Below are 16193 nucleotides of genomic sequence, written 5' to 3'. Positions count from 1 at the left end.
CCTACTTGGGGTGCTATGTGAAGAGAGACCCACTTCGAGTGGATTAGGCCATCCGTCCGATGGGACGTTAAAACTGTGGGGACCCCTTTGGCGCTTTTCGTTATTAGTAGGCTAATGCAGACGCTGGTTTTCTCCACACCCTTCCCATATTTCACGAAAAACACAAATCTACCAAATCCCAAAACCAATCCCTAATGATCTCAGCCGTTTATCGCCCCTCCCCCCACCTAAGTGCTACCATTATGATCAAATTAAAGGAGGTAACCCTGAGATTAGGTCAGTATGTGAGAGTAGATGTCACATTTCACTAATTCCGCGTGAAATACGACATTTCAAGAGAGAGAAGTTAGTTCCTTGCCTTGCGCCACCTACGAAATCTCAAAAAGAACGGGGATACATAAAAATCACGCAGTATGCATTTGGTTTGGAGTATCTTAGGGCATTACTCGGATTTGAGCACTGCAACCACTCAGCAGAAGAACGCTCTATGTACACTATCCATTAGTTCACAAGTTGTTCACGTGTCGCTCACCGTTAATGCACCCCACATCGTCTCCCTCGTGGGTGCCTAAATGGATATCTACTCTCCAATTTGGAGCTTGAGAGCCACAAGAAAGGGGAGGGAATGGGCGAGGACAAATCCCGCAAACACAGGTCATACGTCCGACGGCCAACATCGACGATGGATTCCATAACACATCGCGTATCGGCGCTAAAATCCACTTTCGGTTACGTCCCGGTTCTTAATATCAACTCTTTCGATAAAAATAAAATATCTTCATGACGCCAATACATATCCTGCCAAGTCGACTAAGTCTCTTTTACCTTCATTTCATGGTCCACATTTACCGGTCTCACATTTTCATGGTCCGTTGCCCCGTTCCTCCGCTCTGAAAGTGCTCTTCTCGCAGATAAAAAAGGGTCAACCTTTAAAAGATGATACCATAATAATGACATCAAAAAGAAAAATAATATATATATATATATATACATTTTTCCCCCCATTACTCCTAAACACTATAGGAACCATAACCATGGGAAACCATGTGGTCGAAACGACCCGAATTCGAGAAACTTCCCGCAAAAACTTTTCCGACAGTGGTGAATGATTTATGGAATCCGCGGAAAAAAGCACTTGAGGTTTGGAACAGGGGTGTAAATAGGTTCAAACGAATCCCATACCATTCGCGAAAACTGGAGAGATCAAATTGGAACTGTGTTGTGGGATTCGGAACCGAAGTTCGAAAAGCATACATTTGTGATAAATGTGGCGGTCCCTGGAAATCGGTTCCAGTATGAATATTTGACAGGCAGAGCCAGCCGAATAATTCGCGACATACCTCAACCTTTGGCATGGATATGCGTTCAGGAATGCCTTCTGCGATTTGAAGTCGCTTTTTGTGGGCTACACAATCCCCACATCCGATTTTATCCCATTTCGTAGACATAAAAATCCACTTCACGTTAAAAATATGCCCAAAATACCGTTAATAATTGTTATAAAAATCCCTGCTTCTGATAGAAAATTTATGCGGATTTTCTTAATTTATTTAAAATTTAACGTGGCCTTGTAAGATTGGGCACCGATAGAAATGGCACTTGATTTATAAAATTTTTTTCTTGCCATCGAAATACATCTGGTAGTTTTCACGACACCCATGTCCAAGACGGGATCAGAACCAGCGACCTTTGGACTATCAGGCGAGAGCGTTACACATATGGCTAACCCGGTCGGCAGCTGCAGATTAACTTATTATCGAATCTCACAACCGAGTTCGTCATGTGGACTTCATCTTAATTACAGAAATGTTTTTGCAATTGCCACGGAAAGTGCAAAAAACCTTTCAAGTTTTGTTCACCTGATAAAAATTGTACTTGGGCCTTTGAATATATTAAATTTCCTATTTAACCTTTGGATATCAAGAGGTCATCGGAGGTTACAATCCTACTTTGATCGCAGTTCGCAGAGGTCCTCACCTGCTGCAGCTCTTGAAAGACCTTTGAAGTGGGGGCAAGGATTTGTTCCCCATCTCAATCAAGCTCTTTTCCTCTCACTTAATCGTTGTCGCCCTTATTATCATTCGCTCAGCTATTATCGTCTATATTAAACAGCATTAGACCATTAGGACCACTAACTTCCTAGCGATTCCCCGATATTATGCAATGAATTCCACTTGTGATATAACACGAGTTTTTACATAACGAAACTCTTTACTTTCCACATTATGGCAATACCTTATAATAATATTACTTAGACAGGGATATGGAAGTAAGGCAAATCCTGGGTGGTCTGGTATCCTTCGGTCAGTAAATCAAGTAAGTGGTATGTTTTCCAAATAATTTATTGGGATAGCGTAAGGTACCATCATAAAAAAAACTTAAACGTAAAAAAATATATCTTAAAAAAAACGATACTAGAACCACTTTAGATTATGAGTTAGATGACACACGTTAGATAAGGGAAGCATAAGTTGCATGGGACTAATTTTCCCCTTCTTCCTTTCTAGTTCTTCATGATCTGTTTTGGAATGGCGGTGACCTCTTGTATAAGTGATTGTGTTTCATTCTTACTCCCTCATTTTTAGTATACAAGAAAACTTTACAGTGGAGGAATTTAACAGTTGTTCGGAACAAAGTTTTCCATTAGTATACATATATATGGGTCGGCACGTCTTTTAAGGGATTTTCATTGAATGTTTTTTTCCCATTTCCTAACCCTTTAAACCCCTTCCTCTCCCGTATCCTTACCCTTCCCAACTGGTGCTTGCATCCTCTGCCGTACACCTTTTTGGTGGATCGCGGGAAATTTATGCATATGTAGATAGGAAAAATAGAATACTCGGCTCATAAATAGACGATTGGCCAATTGAGGGTGGAAACTATCCTGTTACTTATTAGCAGACAAAATAATCTCAATTTATTGGTAATACTCTTTCGAAAATATGTGATTTTGAGATATTACCTAATTTCTCTCGAAAACGCCTGAAGCAGATGCCTTAAATGAATTTCTCGAGATGAGGCACAAACATCTAGATCCCTACATTAAAAAAATTCTTGGCCTGACCGAACACTCTAAACCTTACCATCTTACCTGACGAATAATGCGGCACAATCAGCAATATTGCTCAATGGAAACATATTTTTACACTCCTTAGGAAAGACGGATTCGCGGTTGTTCCTAGAAATATTTCAGAACTAGTTTTACCGTCAGAATATTTGGCACGTACACTTTCCCTCGGGACATCAAATGGCGACGTGGTTAAAAAAAAAGAGGCCCAGTAAGCAAGATTCCCGCCGTTCTGCCCCCCACATCCCTGCCTCACACACCTTTTGGGTGGTCTCCCCCTCGCCCTTCGGTGTGACTCCCAAATCACTCCTGGGGCACTCCACGCTCAACAGGTGTCCGCGCGGCCGACGGGTGGCGATGCTCTTCTGTTTCTCAGCCGCCACCGCCTCCCCCCCCCACCCACAAGCTTCGACACCCCACGCCCACTTCCGGCGGTGGTGGTTGCGAGGACGGCGACCGTGCCAGGCAACGGGGCCAGGAGAAAGAAAGAAGGCGAGGGAAGAGGGAGGATAAGAAAGGCGAGCGGGTGGGATCAGGGGGGAGGGGGGAAGGGATGCTGCTTTGTGAATAAAAAACGCGGAGACGGGGGGGTGTGTGTGTGTGTGGGGGGGAGCGATTTCGATAGGAGTGGCACTAGAGGGTCTTCTCTCAGGCACGCGGTGGATATACGTATATGGGACAGGCCCGCAACCAGAATGGTACCTGTCCGACTTGTCTCCCTCAAAAACCCCTATATCCCAGCCCCCGTACCCTCCACGACCGACCCTGGCGCACGGGCACGAACGTTTTCGGCGCCAAAGGGTGGCCACCGAACACGTCGAATGTGCCCATATATTTTTTTTCCAAACCCCGGTTCATGTTCCCCACGAGATTTCACGTTTCCATCACCCCGACAACACGACGGCGGCGGTGGGCGAGGAGACGCCTTGGCGGGAGGAAGAGTTTAGAACGTGGCCCGCACTGCCACAGGCATGTGCGTGTGCTTATGGGTTAATCAACGCATGTGGGGAAGCCCTCTCGGCGAGCGTGGTAAATAGTCATTTTATATCCTCCTCCATCGCCCACACCCCCATCTCTAAAAAAAACAGCATCAATTAAAAAAAGACAAATCGCGTTTTAGCGATGAAGGGGGTGAGAGGGAGAGAGGAGGGATTAATCTTTATTTTTTCGGCCTTCGTGTGCGTTCTTGCGGGAGGGTGAGTGGGGGGACCGTGGAGGGACTTGGGCAGGCAAGGGGGTGTGCGGGGGATGACGAATTGGATGGGAGGGGCTGCCAGCACACGGCGGAGGCGAATGAAGATGAAATTTCAGCGAAAACATTCCAATGGAGTGCATTTCTTTTTTGGATTTATTTTTTTTTTGGCAGGAATTTCGGGTGGTGGAGGGACGATGAGAGATCCGGACTCCCGGTTTTGCTTAAGTAAGTGGCTGTCAAGGGAAATTAATCTTGGTAATTAAATTTCGTATCTTGCCGCGGAGGGAGAGGAAATTAATTTTTTTGGCCTCCCTTCCCTCACTCTGGGTCATGAAAGCTTTTATGGGATTCTCAGAGGATATAATCTGCGATTATTGAAGAAAATTTTCCAAATTGAAAAGAACATTTAAGTGTGAAGTAAAAATGTTTCAGAGATGTGCAGCGCATTAAAAACGTTGGTATTCGCTGTCGAACACATTTTTTTTTTAATTAAAAAAAACAAATCTTTGAGGTTTTATAAATACTGTTTAAGCAAAAATGGTCTGAGCAGTCAAAATTAATCGGTATACCTGTATGTCCAACTCCTTAAAAAGGATTTTACGATGACTCAGGTATTTTGGTGTTCAAGCAGAAAAATATCACCACCCTTTCACAGGCTGTTAATATCCCTAAGGACATTCCCTCTGACATAGTATACGGAGGCAGAAAATAAGTCTATTATTCTTAAGGTTACATTTTTTTGTTTTTATTCGTCTAAATTTTATATTAATTGCTTTTTTTTAATTACTAATAAATAAATTGTGGCATTCCACTCATTTCCAAACGATCAATCCTATTTAAGAACCTCATTGGTGGTAGAAAATTTGAATAAAATCAAAACTTGATCTTTATCTGGTGATATTTTTGAAAACCTTCACTGTGGTTTTACATGACATAAAATATACATTGCTTTATTGTTTACCAGTCGTTCGGATTTTCACTCCTCAATCTAAAGATCCTAAAAATAACAGATGAGCTTTTCCTAAAATATATTTTTTTTAATGTTCCTAGGTCTCATGTAAGAATGCATGTTTAGGTAATAATTCAAGTACACTATTTCCCCGAAAATTGTTCAATAAGAACATTATGACGGTAATTGGCACCATAGTCATTGATTAAAATGTCTCACTCCATATATTTGTATAAGAATATGTACACATATGTGTATATGGACATATACAGAGTTCACCATGGGTCCACTATAAGAGTAATTCGTATTCTCTCGGAAAACTTGATTGATTGATCGTACTTGTACAAATGCTTAAAATTCTTAAAAATACTCTTCCACTGCATCAATACACTTGCCACGCCTGGAAGGCACTCTGTAACTCCTCGACGGGAATGTCTCTCGGGAACATTGTAACATGCTTTTGGATGTTTTCCACGGTCTCCCAATGCTTTCCTTTCTGCTCTCTGTTCAGTCGGGGACACAAAAAAGTCGTTTGGAGCCAAGTCGGGACTGTAAGGGGGCTGGGGGTGGGGTCAGGGTCATCTGGGTGGTGCTCTGGGTCAGAAGGTTGTTAAGAATGAAGGACGTGTGGCTATGGGGATTGTCATTCATTGACACGTTCAAACGAACGCTGCAAGCGCTACAAAGTCGAAAAACACACTTCACGCGGAGGTACGTCTATCACTCCTACTGGTTGGAGCAAACTAGCGATCGGTTGCGTTGAAAGGGCAAACCCCCTACCACATTTCCCGACCAGGTTTAGCGCGCTGCTTCTTTCAAAATGGACCATGTATACACATACTATAATTCCCTGCCTCTCCGGACATAACACAACTTCTAAGCCGACATCACAATAAACCCTTCGTTAATATCTCGTTTCATTCTGGCCAACATGCCCACCCTATTCCATCATTAATCCACGTCCCTGTCGTAAACTCCCTTTTCCTAGTGAAAGCATCTTTGTCTAACACACTTTTAATTATTATGTATGTTTTTCAACCTTCACCATTTTCGTCCAAAAAACGTCAAAGATAGGTAAAATGTTTCCTCTGCTCTAGTTCATGCACACCCATTATAATATTTAATTTACCTTTCCTCTTTCTTAAAAACCGCATGTATATTTTTGTTTACATCGATTATCATCTCATCCTATAGCAGCGTCTATGCAATGCATTTAAAATGTTTCCAACCCCTTTCGCTGACTGGCAAACTGAAGCTTGATTATCTAAATACCGAACTGATTCTATGAATTCCTCATCAACTCTCCCAACACTGCACATTTCGACTCTCAAACCAACACTCGCCCCTGAGTAATCCGAGCTGTGCAGATTACCGATACTTCTCCTATGTCTCCAATTTACTCCTCTTTTCTAGAATACATTCATCTATTTTACCCAAATTACTCGAACAAACGGATACTGGAAATCTACGAAACAAGCAAAAAAAGATTGCGCTCCATTCTATTACTCATATCACTGCCATGGCACCAAGTGTTCCTTTCTCTTTCTTCTTTATGGTGCATTCCTAGTGGCGGCGTTCCCAAGGTGACGAAGGCGGTTGGAGCGGCGGCTACGGGTCGTGGCTTATGTTGGCGTCAACAATGCCCTGGATCTGAAGAGATTCTGAATTCTTTCAGGCATTTAATCTTGGATGTGAAGCGGGTGGGTGGTGGTGTCGAGGGGGTTGATGTGACGCTCTCGATCTGCAGCCTTGTCCCGAGGATTGAATGTGGACTTATGGTTTGGAGCCGAGTGGAAGGCATCAATCAGAGGTTGCGTGCTTTCTGCAGGGATATTGAGGCGTCCTTCGTCGACCTTCAGCCGGTGATCCAATCATTTAGGAACCCCCTGAATCGTTCTGGTGTTGACTACAAGTCTGAGGCCGCCAGGTGTGTAGCGGGTAGGATATTCGAGCCCTAAAGTGTAGGTTAGCGTGTAGGTCAAAAGTGAGTCTCTCACTCAATAGTCAATAGTGAGACTTCTTCGCCAAATTATGTAATTTGAAATGAAGTGAGGTTCAGGGCTAGCAATAGTTCATTTAACACGAATCAGTATCGGACGGAAAATCTTATAAGGGATACAATATTAATAAGAAGACGATCCTCGTTAAAAATTCAGAATACCGTAATGTCAGGGAAACATTATTTGATTTGGTAGTAAATTGTCGAAGTTTAAAAAACAAGGGGTCCGAATATCATCACCTTATTAAAAGCACAGGCGCAGATATCATTATTGGGACAGAAGGCTGGTCAACCGATGATATTGCCGACGGTGATTTTTTCCCAAAATCCTTTTCCATTTACAGAAATGGCAGCACAAATAGAATAACGGGAATTAAATCTCATAAAATGGAACTGAACATTTTCTCAAAAATATTAAGCCTAATAAATCCTCCGGGCCCAGTGAATTGCCCGCTCGTATATTCAAGGATCTAGCTTTGGAAATAGCGCCTTGTCTAGAAATAATATTTAAGATGTCGCTGATAGATCACAAGGTTCCCAGAGATTGGAAACCGGTTAACGTAACACCAATATTTAAAAACGGAGATTCCCCCTGGGGAAGTGTTATCGTACTTTTTTTCCTACTTTACGTTAACGATAATGACTCCGTAGTCACTAGTAAGATACGCTTATTTGCTGATGATGCAGTGGCTCACCGTGATATCCATAGTCCTGAGGACACAGAGGCTTTGTCAGATGACCTTAATGCTATACAACGTTGGATTGACACTTGGCACAAAGAATTAAACTTTAAAAAGTGCGTTGAGATAAATTTCTGTAAAGAGAGTAATTACCTCCCGAACGCATACTCGTACTGCATTGGGAACACCGAAATGGAACATGTGGACTCAATTAAATACCTAGGCGTTACCCTCACTCACGGTCTCTCCAAGGTGAAACACATACGGGGAATACTACCTTGAACAAAAAGTTCCCGGAATAACCACCCTGTGGCGCTCCCATCGTTCCGATTTGAGTTCTGTTTTTTTTGTTAAATTGGTACATCTGTTGTTGATATTCCCTTTAAATCTTAGTGTCATAACTTGACATTTGCAAAAGTTACGTAGCCAAGAGTACATCTATCTCTGTGTGTGTTGGCGATTTTTTACAATTTCAGAAATGGATTTAAATTTGCAACAACGAACTTGTATTAAATTTTGCGTAAAAAACGGATTTAGTGGCGCACGGACGTTGGAAATGTTGGAAAAGTGTTTCGGCAACGATTCTCTAAAAAAAACGGTCGTTTACCAGTGGCACGAGCGGTTCAGAAGTGGTCGTGAGTCAATCGAAGATGATGAACGCAGTGGCAGACCATCGACATCGAAAGTCGGTGAAAAAATTGATAAAGTAAAAGAAATGTTGGTCAATAACCGCAAATTAACCATCAGAGAAATAGCGGAGGACTTGAACATTGCCTATGGATCCGCCCAAGACATTGTGGTTAATGATTTGGGTTTCCGTCGTGTAGCAGCAAAGTTGGTGCCAAAAGACCTCAATTTCATGCAAAAAAGAGACCGTGTTGACGTCGCAAAAGACATGATTTGCGAGGCTGAATCCGATCCCACATTCATCAAAAGGATCATTACTGGAGACGAGACGTGGGTTTATGAGTACGACACGCAATCCAGACATCAGGCAAGTGAATGGCGTTCACCAAATGAGCCGAGACCAAAAAAACCACGTCGTTTTCAGTCAAAAAAGAAGGCAATGCTGACGGTTTTCATGGATTACAACGGTGTAGTGCATCATGAATTTTTGCCAGAAGGCCAGACAGTAAACAAAGAGTATTATTTGGGCGTTATGAGACGTTTGCGTGAAGCAATTCGCCGAAAGAGACCAGAAATGTGGGCAGAAAACTCGTGGACCACGTGCACCATGATAACGCACCGTCGCACAGTGCTATCATTATTCGTAATTTTTTGACGAAAAATGCAACAAATACCATCCAACAGCCACCGAATTCACCTGATTTGGCTCCCTGTGACTTCTTTCTGTTCAATCGAGTTAAAAAAACCATTACGGGGAACGCGTTTTAGCAGCCGAGAGGAAGTAATGGAAAAATCGCAGGAAGCACTGATGGACATACCGAAAACCGAATATAAAAAATGTTTCGAGGATTGGATCAAGCGCTGGCATAAGTGTGTTGCAGTCGATGGGGATTACTTTGAAGGGGACAATATAGATTTAGATGAATAAACTTGTATTTTTAATTTTCTGAATAAATTCCGGGAAATTTTTGATCAAGGTAGTATGTGAACAATCTAACATAAAATTAGGATTTATCAGAAAAGTCCTAGGTTCATGTGATGAAATGGTCAAATATAAATGTTACCTGTCGCTGGTTAAACCTCATTTAGAATATGCTGCCAGTATGTGGGATCCCCACGGATTTGGATTAATTGCGGAATTGGATCGCGTGCAGCGTAGAGGAGCTAGATTTGTAATACGTTGTTATGATAAACTTAGTGGTGAATCCAAAATATTACAGCAGCTAGGCTGGGAATTACTCACGGAGCGAAGGTTGAATTATAGATTGAAGCTCTGAGCACATAAATTGGTGGGCGTCTCTTTAGCAGTGACGTTGAAAATGTATTATTACCCCCATCGTACTACGGTAGGAGAGATCAAATCAATAAAATTAGAGATATTAAGTGTAGAACAGATAGTTTAAAGATGTACAAGTACTTTTCCACGAACTATAATGGACCATCATAACATAATACGACCGCGGTAGGGTCATGTTTGGGTGAAAATTATTCTGGTGTGTATTCACCCCCTGCCACACACCCTAGCGGTGGCTTGCAGGGTTCATAAATGAATAAATAAAACTGATCATCCTCTAAGTAACCATTTGCCCTCGCTCCATACTTTTATAGATGAACCTGAGTACCACTTCAGCTATGTTCGAAATCAAACTTTTGTCATACAGTCATGATATATGGCTTGCCTTCCTCTTTTTTGGAATAGGAACAGTAGTGCTCTGAAGAAATCTTGTTGCCATATTCCTATCCCATAGATGTTACGAATTAATCCATAAAAATGTTTCTTCTACATTTTTTAAACCCGTAAGTAGTTCTACAGGAATACTATGTAATCCCACGACCTTATTGTGAATTTAATTCGCTCGATGTCTTTTCTTTGCCCCTAACAAGTACAGTTTTGTATAAAAAGTATCGCGGAACGTTACGAAAAAATAAATTCATTTCAGATACTGCTGCAACGCCTAAATTTTCTTCAAAGTACATCCCTAGAGGGACGACACACTTTTGCAAGCGGCTTTTCCAGTGGTCTGAATTCAGCACTTCACGCACGCGTTAAACTGCGTCGTCGGTTCTCGACGTCGACGACCGTCCAGCGCAGGGCTCGTCCTCCACACTCTCTCGGCCATCTTTGAAGAGCTTGTGCCAATTGAAAACTGCAGTTTGTGTGATGCTGTCATCCTTGAACACTTCGGCGAATCTTGCCCAAGACCTCCGTACCCGATTTCTCCAGTCCAACACAAAATTTGATGGTGGACTGCTGTTCAATCGATCACTGAATTTTGCGCTTGCAACCGAGTCACTCGACAGAGGTTACTAAAAACACGGTCTAGGCTGAACGAAGGCTCGCAGGCGATTGGCGCTTGGCGCCTCTTGAATCATTCCTGCTTCCATTAATAAAATTACAATATCGTGCCTCACATGAGGTTAACGTCATCATATGTGACTTACGTGATACGAAGAAAATTAAAGTCTAGAATAATAAAACTTTTCCGAAAAACGTTATTTATTCGACGGTGTCAATAAATGATACATAATATTTAAAAATTCTCTCAACGCAGTTACATTTTTGTCATACCTGGTAATTTAATGGGATTTTATGAAAAGGCGTGGCCATTTCATGTCATTTACAGGGGCCTTATTTCTAAACTTTAGTTTTGGTTCTTTCAGACCTCGTATTGTTCTAGAGGGTCCACGAGTAATAACAGGACAGAATTAATATATTAATTAGAAAGTACTTAGGTTGAATCATCTGGTTCTTTAACCATTTTCTATTTTTGAAAATTATAGGCTCACCTAAAAATGGCATAGGTTAAAAAAACAATAATGATGCTCGTAAAGAAGACTTACTCTTTTGATTCTTTGTCGTTGAATGTTATTGTGCCAGCCATATCGGTTCGACAACTGTAACGACAAATCTTTCGACGGTGTTTTTTCCGGATGTGACAATTCCAGAAACCGTAAACAATGTCCCACTGAATCACAAAAAAGTTTTTCTTTCTTGGACACCTGTTTTTATAGAGAAAACCTCCACACATTTTCAATCCGTTCCTTAGGTCATCCGGACGTATCTATAGTTCTGAGTAGTGGTTTCTTATTTTGAGGAATTTTATTCCCATGACCTATGATAATATATTTTGGGCTACTTTCTTCAAAAAAGTAACAATCCCAAAGGCCGATTTTCTGCATAAAATAAAATATATCACTCACCAGAAGCATATTATTATCATTATTACTATTTCAACCTTTTTTTTACCATGTAAATTAAATGAAAATAAATGCTTTAGAGATATCCTTGGTAATTTGGATTACTCCATTTGAAGAAAGTATTTTTGGCATAAAAATTCTCCATCTAATTTTTAAGCATTAACAAGATGTGGTGTTCCTGGCGTCCGGGGTTGGCTGTGCGACCCGCCCCGAAACGCGAGAGCGAGTGAGCATTCTGCCCAGGCAAGGGCTGGGGTCGCTGGAGAAAATAAACCTCCCTGCCGTTCCGTTGATTACCCCGAAGGGTGTTTATTCCGTCCAGTACAGGGTTACAGTAAAGGGGACCTTCTCCCAGGGAGAAGGTCGAGTGTCGTTTGCCTGAAGGGCGCGTGGAGTCCGGTGCAGCTACAGCAGCTGGATGGCGGCCGGGGTCCTGTCCGGCTTCTGGCTGGTCGCGGGAGCCCGACGGTCCGGCGAGCCAAATAGGGGCAGCCTCGGCACCTCTGCGTAGGGCGTCCTTGGAGAGTCCAGGGGCCGGAGGCGGTACTGCGGGGTGGGCGGCGTCAGGAGACTCAGCACTGGCCACGGAGGAAGGGCGGCCTCGGCCAACCAGGTCCGGTAGTCCTCGAGGGTCGGCGATGATCCCGGGGTGGTCGTCGGAGGTGGTGGTGGCAGAGTGTCGGAGCGGCGGGGCGGTCCTCCGTGCGGCGTCGAGCTCGGTTGGCGCTGGGAGGTGGCGCGGCATTCGTCCGGTTGCTTTGGTCCTGGACTCATAGGGCGAGCGAAACCTGGGGGCGAGGATTTCATCGCTGTGCCACCAGGTAGCGGGGGGAGAGGGAGAGTGCACCTGAGGGCGAGGATATTATCACTGCGCGGACAGGTAACTTGGGAGAGCGAGGATCTGCTCACTGCGCGGTTTCTCCCTTGGGACTCCCACCCCGTTCTGTCTGTTCACACGACTTGCCTTGCCGTTTTTAGGCGGCTTTGTTTATCAGAGGTCGCCTAGTTGGGCTTATGCTCTGTGTCTCAGTATATAATTCCTTTTTCTTTCTGGAGCACCACCAGCATCGTTGTTTTTGCCCTTTTTATATTTATTTAATTATTTTCCGTATTATTATTGGAGTGTGACATTATTAGGTCTCTTATATTTATCATAGGGGCCTATTTTATTTATTTTTGTGTATGTCATAGCCCTATTTGGGTTTTCTTTTAACTTATCATAGTATGTTTTACACCTTGTTAGTAAGAGATCTGAGAGTTTTTCTATGCCTGTTTTTTGGTATACATTCTCATTTTCTTCCCAGGGGGGGAGCCCAAAAGCCAGCCTCAGGGTCTTCCTTTCTGTGCTATTTAATTTGTCCATTAGGGATCTACTGAGTAGTCCCATCCACGCAGGGGCTGCGTAGGTCAATGTTGGTCTTATTATTGCCGAGTATATTAGAATTTTTATTTCCTTAGGGGTGGCGTTTTGTCGGATAATCGGTGCCAATTGCGACCTTATTGCGGCCGCTTTATCTCGTATCTGTTTGATATGTATTTTAAAGGTCAGTCTGTCATCTAAGTCCACTCCTAAATATTTGATGCTTTGACTCCATTCAATCGGTTGTTGTCCAATCCTGATACATTCACAAGATGCTTTACGTGATCCTGGGTGGACGAAAAGTATTGCTTTGGTTTTTTTTGGGTATTTATCTGCAATTTCCATTTTTTATACCACGATATTATCTCGTCCAATGCATCTTGTGCTCTTTCTTTTACTGAGGTCATTTTTTTCCCTTTTACCAGGATTGCGGCATCGTCAGCATAGAGGGCAGTTATACTTCGCCAGTCATTTCTGTGCTTTGGAAAGTCGGCTGTATAAATGTTGAATAGAAGAGGGCCTAGTATGGATCCTTGTGGGACACCAGCTTTGGTAGTTTTATTGTCGCTTTTTTCTTCGCCCCATTTGACTTTAAAAGTTCTTCCGTCTAGGTAAGACTTTGTCCAATTTATCATCCATTTGGGGAATTTCCAAAACTCCATCTTTTGAATTAGGCCCCCATGCCAGACCTTGTCGAAGGCCTTAGATAGGTCAAGGAAAATACCGATGGTTTTTTCTTTTTTGTTGTAAGCGTCACTTATGAAGTCTGTGACTCTGTGAATCTGTTGTTCGGTTGAATATCCCTGGCGGAATCCGAACTGCTCTTGTGGTATGACTTCCTTTAGCTCCGCGTATCTCTTGATGTGCGGTGCTACAATCCTTTCAAAGAGCTTACCCAGGCTCGAGAGGAGGGATATTGGTCTCAAGTTTTCCTCTTTTAGCGTTTTCTCCCCCTTTTTAGGGATACATTTGATCAAGGCCTCCTTCCAATCTTTCGGGTAATATCCGAGTGCGATTGACGCGTTAAAGATCCTTACCAGATACTGGCCGGCCGCTTCCGGAAGTCTTTTTATTATTTCGTTAGTGATGTTGTCCTCTCCCGGGGATTTCCCGTTTGGGAGCTTGGCTATAGGCCCCTCCTTATATACCTGCCCTGGCCCGGGCGGTAGCCAATGGGCGAGCGCTGAGGGGACTCCGGGGGAGGGGAGACCACGTGACATTGTGACGTGTCGCTCACATGCCCTGGAGGTAGCCAATGGGCGAGCGCTGAGGGGACTCCGGGGGAGGGGAGACCACGTGACATTGTGACGTATCGCTCACACGTGGCAGACTCTCCCCCTTTCGCATCGGAGCGCGGGTGGAGGGGAAGCTTCTCCGCTGCCGGGAGATTTGAATTTTCTTCGCTCTGTGGAGCGGGCTTTGGCCACAGTAGGCGCACATCAAAGATATTGAATGCTTTTAGTGCATATTGTTTTCGCGAATATGTCAGGCTTGATAATAACGTAAAAATACTAGCGCAATTTCTGAAGTATTAGATTAATCTATTTTTAATCATAATACCGTTATCAGAATTTAGTGCACCTCTTGGAAAGTTTGTTTAAGTATTAGCTATGTTGATTTATAAGAATTTAGTATTAAAAATTCCAAATTAATAACTGATAAGTTAATATCTTTTGTACAATCCATTATTTTGAATTAATTATGATAGCGGTTTGACCAATGGGTGAAAAAAATTTTAAATGATGGAAGATATTAAGTCCACATGTTGATCACAGAACTAATGAAAAATAAATTTGCCTCGGTCATGTACGAGTAGTTGAAAAATTGAACAGCTGGTGACCGTCAGAATTGAAGTCATATTACTAATAACAAGCATGTATTACCTCACTTAAGGATTATAATCTTAAGGAATAAAAAATAGTAAAAACGTTAATGTTACTCGTGTACTTATACAAATATTGATATCTACAACAAAGGAATCATTTATCCTATGGACTTTGGGTTCGAAATAATTCATCTGGAAGGAAGGTAAGCTCACTGAAGGAATAAGATTCGTAACAGCGATCGCTGCGATTATTGTCATGTTTCAAAATTGGAAAAAAATGTTCAAGAACAGACATCGCACTCCCTCACGAATAAGATTGCTCCGGAGGAGGAGTTAAGAGCAAATGCCAAAAGTCAAACCATATCACATCCAGTCGATAGCCTCGTTTACAGAATTCACTCCCTTCGAGCGGCGAGGAACAAAAAAATCGCGGAACACACACACAAATGCGCAAAAAATGAATCTCGTATGAATCGATCAAAATATCTCCGAGGAGTCTTCGGCCATTACCAGCGATCCCCAAGCGTGAACGACACAAGGGACCCCCTTCTCCCTTACACTTCTAACACCCCCCCCCCCGGAACGTTCTTCCATCCAGCAGCCGTTCGCCGTCGAATTGACCGTCTCCATTCCCCAGGAATCAAATCACCCCCTCCCCATCCCTTTGCCGCCTTGCCATTCCAGGAAGGGCGACCATGGTAGAGGGGCGGGATTCAAGGCAGCGACGGCCGGGGGGGGGGGGGAGGGAGGCGGGGGCATCTTCACGCTCAAGCGCTTCTCCTCACGATGCTCCATTTTTTCCATCTCAACGTCGCAGTTCCTACGTAGCGAGGAGGACGGTGTCGTTGGGATCGGTGTTGCTGCGGGAGATGTATTGTGAGGGAAAGAGAGAGAAGGAAAGAGACAGGGAGAGAGGTAAGGAGAGAGGGAGAGAGAGGAGAAAAGGGGAGAGGAAGGGAGAAAGAGGACGGAGATGCACACGGGAGTGGGAAAAACTCGACGGAGACAGAGTAATGGATAGAATAGATGGAGAATTGAGGAGGGGTCGGGGTAAGAGAGGGTGGCCGCGCAAAAAAAAAGAGAAACAATTGCCGTCTTCCTTCCGTTCCTTCGCGACAAACGAGCATGTCGGAGAGGTCATTGGAAAGCGCCTAAGCGGACAAAAAAAAGCCGTTGGAAGGAAAATCGAATTTGGAACGGAAGTCTCTGGGCGCACGGAAGCCGGGATGGAGGGGGAGTGGATGAGGATTTTTTTTCTTTCGGAAAAAAGACGGGTGAAATGTGATAGAGTGA

The sequence above is a fragment of the Hetaerina americana genome, unplaced genomic scaffold, assembly GCF_022747635.1.
Source record: "Hetaerina americana unplaced genomic scaffold, ioHetAmer1.1.p SCAF_8, whole genome shotgun sequence".
NCBI lineage: Eukaryota > Metazoa > Arthropoda > Insecta > Odonata > Calopterygidae > Hetaerina > Hetaerina americana.
The sequence above is the reverse complement of the archived record's forward strand: the minus strand, read 5'-3'. Positions refer to the sequence as shown.